Source organism: Musca autumnalis, unplaced genomic scaffold, assembly GCF_047663935.1.
Source record: "Musca autumnalis isolate F117 unplaced genomic scaffold, ASM4766393v1 scaffold_2, whole genome shotgun sequence".
Classification (NCBI taxonomy): domain Eukaryota; kingdom Metazoa; phylum Arthropoda; class Insecta; order Diptera; family Muscidae; genus Musca; species Musca autumnalis.
The window spans coordinates 174,564,236-174,570,705 of record NW_027411755.1 but is presented as its reverse complement, the minus strand read 5'-3'; the positions used below and the strand labels follow the sequence as shown (position 1 = coordinate 174,570,705).

Here is a 6,470-nt window from a genome sequence, read left to right as displayed (position 1 = left end):
CTTTGATATACATATTCATTCTCATTAAAATGTTTGTCTCATTTTTTCTACTTGGGTATCAAGGCTTATTCTCTCGGTATGTTATTCTCTGTCGCTCCTTGTTATGTATTTCATTGTTGTTATGAAGTAAATTCCAGTTGTGCGGTCTGAATGTGCGTGTGTGCGTTTAACAAGCAGAAAACAAGATTAGGCAAAACAACCCTGTCTGCCAAAAAGCTGATCAGCAAATTGGCAACAACATTGTTTTAGTTGACATTATAACGCCGCCATGTGAGGATGAATAAAAATTTTACGATTCGTGTTTTTAACTTAGAAAAGTAAGTATGTAAATATTGGACAAACTATTTCTGTTAAGTTTTATGTATTCATTTGTTTATATAAGTGAATTTACATTTATTTGATTTTTCTCTTTGTAATAGATGCAAGCAATAGAAAATCTAAAGAAGAATGGAATGACGGAGAAAATGCAAAGAGTTTGGTGTCCAGCGACAAATAAAGACAAATAAATTACTTACATTTTTATGATTTTCAATTTTACTTAATGGTGACAACGCCCAATAGGATCATAAACTTCGTTGAAAGTAGGTATGAAGTGTTTAATGTGGAAAGAAAATACAAATATTAAACTAAAACTCTTTCATGTAGTTTTTATATGTACAGTTGTTTTATGTGAACTTTGTATGCTGTATCCCAACATCATGGAAGTACACAGGGGATGACTGAGCGGCAATATATGAAGGTAAGTTATTGTGTAGAAAACCAGTTATTTAGTAACAAATTGTTTATTCTTTCAATTTTACTTACAGATGACAACGACCAATGGTATCATTAATGTATTTAGTTAATACCTAAGGAATCAAATATGAAGTATTGTATCCATGGTCAAAACTAATTGCAATAAAATGAATTAAACATATTTAGCGTTGACTTAATTTTTATGCATTACGTGAGTATGAAATGACTTCAAAAAATAAATGAAATTTTACGTTACATCAATGAAATGTATCATTGATTTTGAGCCAACGTAAGGCTTCATTGCATTAAAGAAAGTATTTCTTTACATTAATGAAAGTATTTCATTTCACTAATGAAAATATTTCATTGCATTAATGAAAGTATTTCATTGTATTAATGAAAGTATTTCATTGCAATAATGAAGAGGTTTCATTGAACTAATGAAGAGGTTTCATTGCATCAATGAAGAAGTTTCATTGCATCAATGAAGAAGTTTCATTGCACTAATGAAGAGGTTTCATTGCATCAATGAAAAAGCTTCATTTCATTAATGAAGATATTTCATTGCATCAATGAAGAAGTTTCATTGCATTAATGAAGAGATTTCATTGCATCAGTGAAGAAGTTTCATTGCAATAATGAACAAATTCGTTAATTTTACTTCAATGAAACTCAATGTAACTTTTTTCGTTTATTCAATGAAGCTCTACGTTGGCTCAAAATCAATGACAAATTTCCTTGATGGAACGTAAGGTTTCGTTTATATTATGAAGCTTTTTCTTTCAGTGTTAATACTAACAAAAAACCTCATTACAAAACACCTTACTAACACATTACTTAAAGAAGTTGGTATTTTTTGGTCACTATAGAAAGTTGCTAAATATGAAGTCACGACTGTTAGCAACTACATACTTATTTTAGTGGTAAAAAATAACCACTTATTTCTTATTTCTTCCACTAAGGGGTTTTGTAATGACTGTTTTTGAAAAATGAACAACATTTTGGAAATGTAATGTACAAATATCAAGGTTTGAGGGATGACTCCCGTCTACTTCGACTTTTAGTTTTTAAACAAAATTATTTAATTTACATGAAATTAATTGATCTCCATTGTGATCAAGAATGTTTGAGGTAGAATGTCATATCCATAGAATGTCTTAATAAATATTTTAAAAGTTCAAGTACAAACTCCAGAACGATTATTCATTTATCTGCGCAATTTTTTGTTTACAATGTAACAGTACACATGTACCCTATTACAAGCTCAATTAAATTTCTGTCTGTAGTCAATTCACACAGCTATAATTATTTCTATTCGACTAAGTTCAAATGGGATTCATTGATGTAAATAAAACTAGAAAAACAATAAAAATAATAACAAAATAAAAAAAAAAACTATCACTTTCAAAGTCCACAATGACATGGCAACATTTCATTCGATAAATACGCCATTTGAATGTTGCTATCAGTCATTTCGCGTTAGAACTATTGTTAAAAACCCCTTTTTCAATGTTTAACTAATTTTCCAGTTAAATACATATGCACATCTCAATATATGTGATTTTTGTTTGTGGGTATTTTAAGCGAATCCGCCACATGAAATACGCCTTTTTTCATTTTTTCATTTCGTGTATTTTTGTTACTTTTTTCATTACTCAGAATCAACACTGCTGCATGACTTGTAGTTTCATTCACAAAGATTCATCAACAATAAATTTATCCATTAGTAATGCTCTAGCTTCGTTTTCATCTGAAATTCGTTTCATTACAATGAATTAAAATTGCATAATGTTAGGTAGACACTGATTCATTTCGGTTGAGGTTTATAAATCATGTAACATGTTTTCAAATGAATTTATTTGGGATGAATATAAAATAATATTCATTCATAATATTCATTAGAAGTAAGAGCTAACATTAAGTCTGCACTTACTCTTTGTAGAATGATGGATTTCATTCCTTTCTCTTTGAACATTTGCTGCAGTCGAACTACAACGCATGTCATTAGGTGGTATTTACGCTTGTCGGCTCGGCAAAAATCATCACAATTCATCCCCACAGGTTGAACCCATCTTACACATTCTTGAGTCCTTCAGCGGTTGTTTGATCATTCCCATCATTAAATTTGAGTGCAACTAGCATCATTTCTATAGATTTATTCTTGGGGTCCACGGTTTGATATTCAAAACTCTCAAGGTGTTTGTCGTCAAAGTTTGTCATTCACTTCTCCGTGCTTACAAAGTACTCCTTCAGGCGAGTAGCATCCTTGTAGATTCCTGACGAACATGAGTTTGAGATTTCAATGCCCTCAGAACAACAGCTTTGAGGCTATAACAAACCGTCTTGTAATTCCTGCAAGGACCAAATGTAAAACTGTCGGATGAGTCCGTCCTACTTTTGGAACAGTCAGATATCGCTGAGACAGTCGCTTCCATTGCCCCTTTTCTGTTGGATTGGTGGATGGTATTTGCACCAGCATTTTTGTCCCACTGTTAGCAAAATTCAAGTCTAGCTGGGGAAAGGTCCGAAAACTGACCGAGAGCTAAATAAAACAAGTAAAAAAGTATCGGAGATATACCCTCAGCCTATGTGAATTGAAACTTTGATTTCAGCGATCTGTCGCTTGTACTTAGGTATTTTCAGAATTTTAAAACCCTTTTTAACACTTGAACTTTCAGACAAAAATGTGGATTAGGATTAAAGTTCAAAAGTGTTGCGGAGGAGGTACTTGAAGGAATAGACCGACATAGTCCATTATTTTTGGAAGTTAAACTAAATTTGGACAAAAATATGAGAAGATCCAAAGTTTGGACCAAATTGGTTACCCCGTTCAAGAAAGTGTATCGTGCATACCTTTTTAGTGACATTTTTTAAATTTTGGGGGAAAGTATTGGAAGTGGTGGACCAGTATTGCCCATCTTCGAACTGAAACTAAGTTTGGACAAAATATGTCGAAGGCCAAATTTCCGACCAAATCGGTTGACCAGTTTGAGATTTACGAGCTCTCCAGCCACTATATACGGTGCTATAGGCGTTTTTTACAGCTTTTGGAATGTTTTCTCAGGAAGTATTTACTTGCCCCTGAAAAAACAAGTACCATCGTAAGGGAGGTCAGTGAATGTAATTTGCTTCAACAAAAATCAAAATGATCCGAGAGCAGGTCTTAAAGTGAACTTATCCGAAATTTTGTGTGGGAGGTACCGGAAGGAGTGGATAAATATAGTCCATATTCGAACCTGATCTATACCTGTTAGGATATATTAGGATATATTAGGATGTGTATATGGACCAATTCGATCACTTCCTTCAAGAGTTATCGTGCAAACACAATTTTTTCGAACATTTTTGAACTAATGTGGGGGAGGTACCTGAAGGAGTGGACCGATATGGCTTATATTCGAACTTAAACTAAGTTTGGACAAAATGTTAGGAAGGATATTGGACCGAATCGGCAGATCCGTTCGAGAGTTATATTGTGCTCCAACAACTACACACGGTGTCATAGGGTTTTTTTTTATTTTGTTAGGAATTGTGGGATTGCCCCTGATGAAACTTGTACCGTCGTATGGGGGGCAGTGAATACAAGTTGTTACACCGAAAATCAAGCGATTCGAGAGCTGGTCCTAAACTGAACTTTTCCAAAATTTTGTGTGGGAGGTACTTGCCAGTTTAGTTGTTGCCGTCAAGGTTTCTTGGAGCTTTTAGGCCATTATCTCAGGAAGTATGGATTTGCGCCCAAAATAAATTGTACCGATGTAAAGGGAGTCGCAAGGACAACCTGCTGAAAAAAATTCAAAACTATCCGAGAGTTACTCTTAAGCTTCACTTTACCCAAATTTTGTGTGGGAGGTACCTGAAGGAGTGGACCGATATAGTCCAAATTTGAACACGATCTATACCGCGAAGGAATAATACGATGTGCAAAGTTTGGACCAAAACGATTGCTCCCTTCAAGAGTTATCGTTCACACCATTTTACAGAACATTTTTGAACTTCTGTGGGGGAGGTACCCGAAGGAGTGGACCGATATGGCGCATCTTCGAACTTAATCTAAGTTTAAACAAAATATTATTATACCCATCATTTTTACTACTTTGCATCATTGTAAAGGTGACATTTTCTATTTTCATTCCTTTCGCTCGGGTAATTCATGGCCTACTCTCGGCTTATCATTCATCAGCCGACTTAAGACTATCTTCACCTCATTCTTGTGACATCGTTGTCGTTGGATACTAGCAGCTTTTAAAAGTGTTTCTATATCCTGTAGTGGATTTATGTAACTTATTTTTCGAGTTGCCGGCAACAATCGGTAAATTTTAAATGTTTATAATTTCGGTAATTAACGACATTTTTAAATAAGCTAACAACCAAAATAAAGTTGTACCTAAGTATTGAATGAATGTGCTCAGTTTGTCACATCCGCATCCATCACAGCCAAACTTTGGTGAGATGCAATATATGGCGAAAATGGAGCCATCACAGCGGTTGTTATGGAGTCGTCCAGGTAAGGGACTACGTTGCTGCATGCTGCGGCGTCCGGGTGAGCGACTATATTGCTGCATGCTGCGTGAACACTGCGCCCAGTGATTCGTCGTCTTCATCAGAATACGGGACTCCCCCTCAGCCCCCCAAGAGCATCCGCACACGCAGCCCTTAACAAAAGCTGTTGCTGTTCAATCCCCGAAAATGCATCCTTTTTTCAATTTAATTGCAATGGACTCCGAGGTAAGATAGCAGAAGAATATCACGGTCGCGGCAATGCAGGAAACCAAGTTCACAGCCCAAATTCATCACCTCGGAACGCCTCAGTTTCGTCAATCATGGAAAAGCTAATTGGCCTAGTTTCAGAGAATTCTTTCCGATGGTCGGGTAGTAGAAAGGATGTTGATGTATGTAGGCGGCGGGACTAGCAAATGTGCGTGACCCCAGAGTTAGGGAGCTGACACTGGAAGGTAGTACGTTCGACGGTGACCACGGGTACTAGAAAAGATGTTCACTGCTGCAGCCTCTCGCTACATACCTGCTGGTCAGATACCCGAAGTGAGACCAAATTTCCCAGCAGAGGCGGCGGGACTAGCAAATGAGCGTGACCCCAGAGTTTGGGAGCTGACACTGGAAGGTAGTAGGTTCGACGGTGAGTACAAGCAGAACAAGTGACTAGATCATCTGAATAGTTGCAAAATTGGAGCCGGAATTAGTGAATTGTGGGCAACGATTAAGTCACTCTCGAATCTTTATATGTCGAGCACTCCGTGAGTGACAGGGTGAAGAGAACGCCATCACCACCCAAAATGGTCGAGGATTCAACCGGAACAAGCCGTACCATAGGACAGTGTTGGTGGTGGTCGATTACACTGTGACACAAAATGGAGGTGAAAATCTGGGGCAGAGATGATTCCTTTTGGAGATGAAAGCTCTTGGTGAGTATATTAAGAATCTATGGCGTGATGAAGTCTTTGCTGGAGACCCTGTAAGGCATCTTGAGATAGCGTTATATGCTTGTTCACTGTTGTTTTAGCTATTTTTTGAGATGACATGTCTTCAGTTAAATCGAATGAGGATTATTTTCGTAGAGCATTTCGACCATTTAACTCGCTTCCTTCAATGTCTTTTTCGTCCTTTATTTTAAGAACCGCTACAAAAGTACCACAATATGACGTTTTTCAGCTTCGAAATGTTCTGCAAAAATGTCACCAAGAAAATTTTAGGTATGACCCTTATTGACAACTAATCGA

At 36.5% G+C, this 6,470-nt stretch overlaps 1 long non-coding RNA gene across 1 annotated transcript; it reads left to right on the top strand.

The window, feature by feature from the left end:
- Window positions 1-227: 227 nt before the first annotated feature.
- LOC141393183 (uncharacterized) lies at window positions 228-739 on the top strand. The gene is made up of 3 exons (XR_012410022.1): window positions 228-317; window positions 420-585; window positions 646-739. It is a non-coding gene; the product is annotated as an uncharacterized lncRNA (long non-coding RNA).
- Window positions 740-6,470: the final 5,731 nt, after the last annotated feature.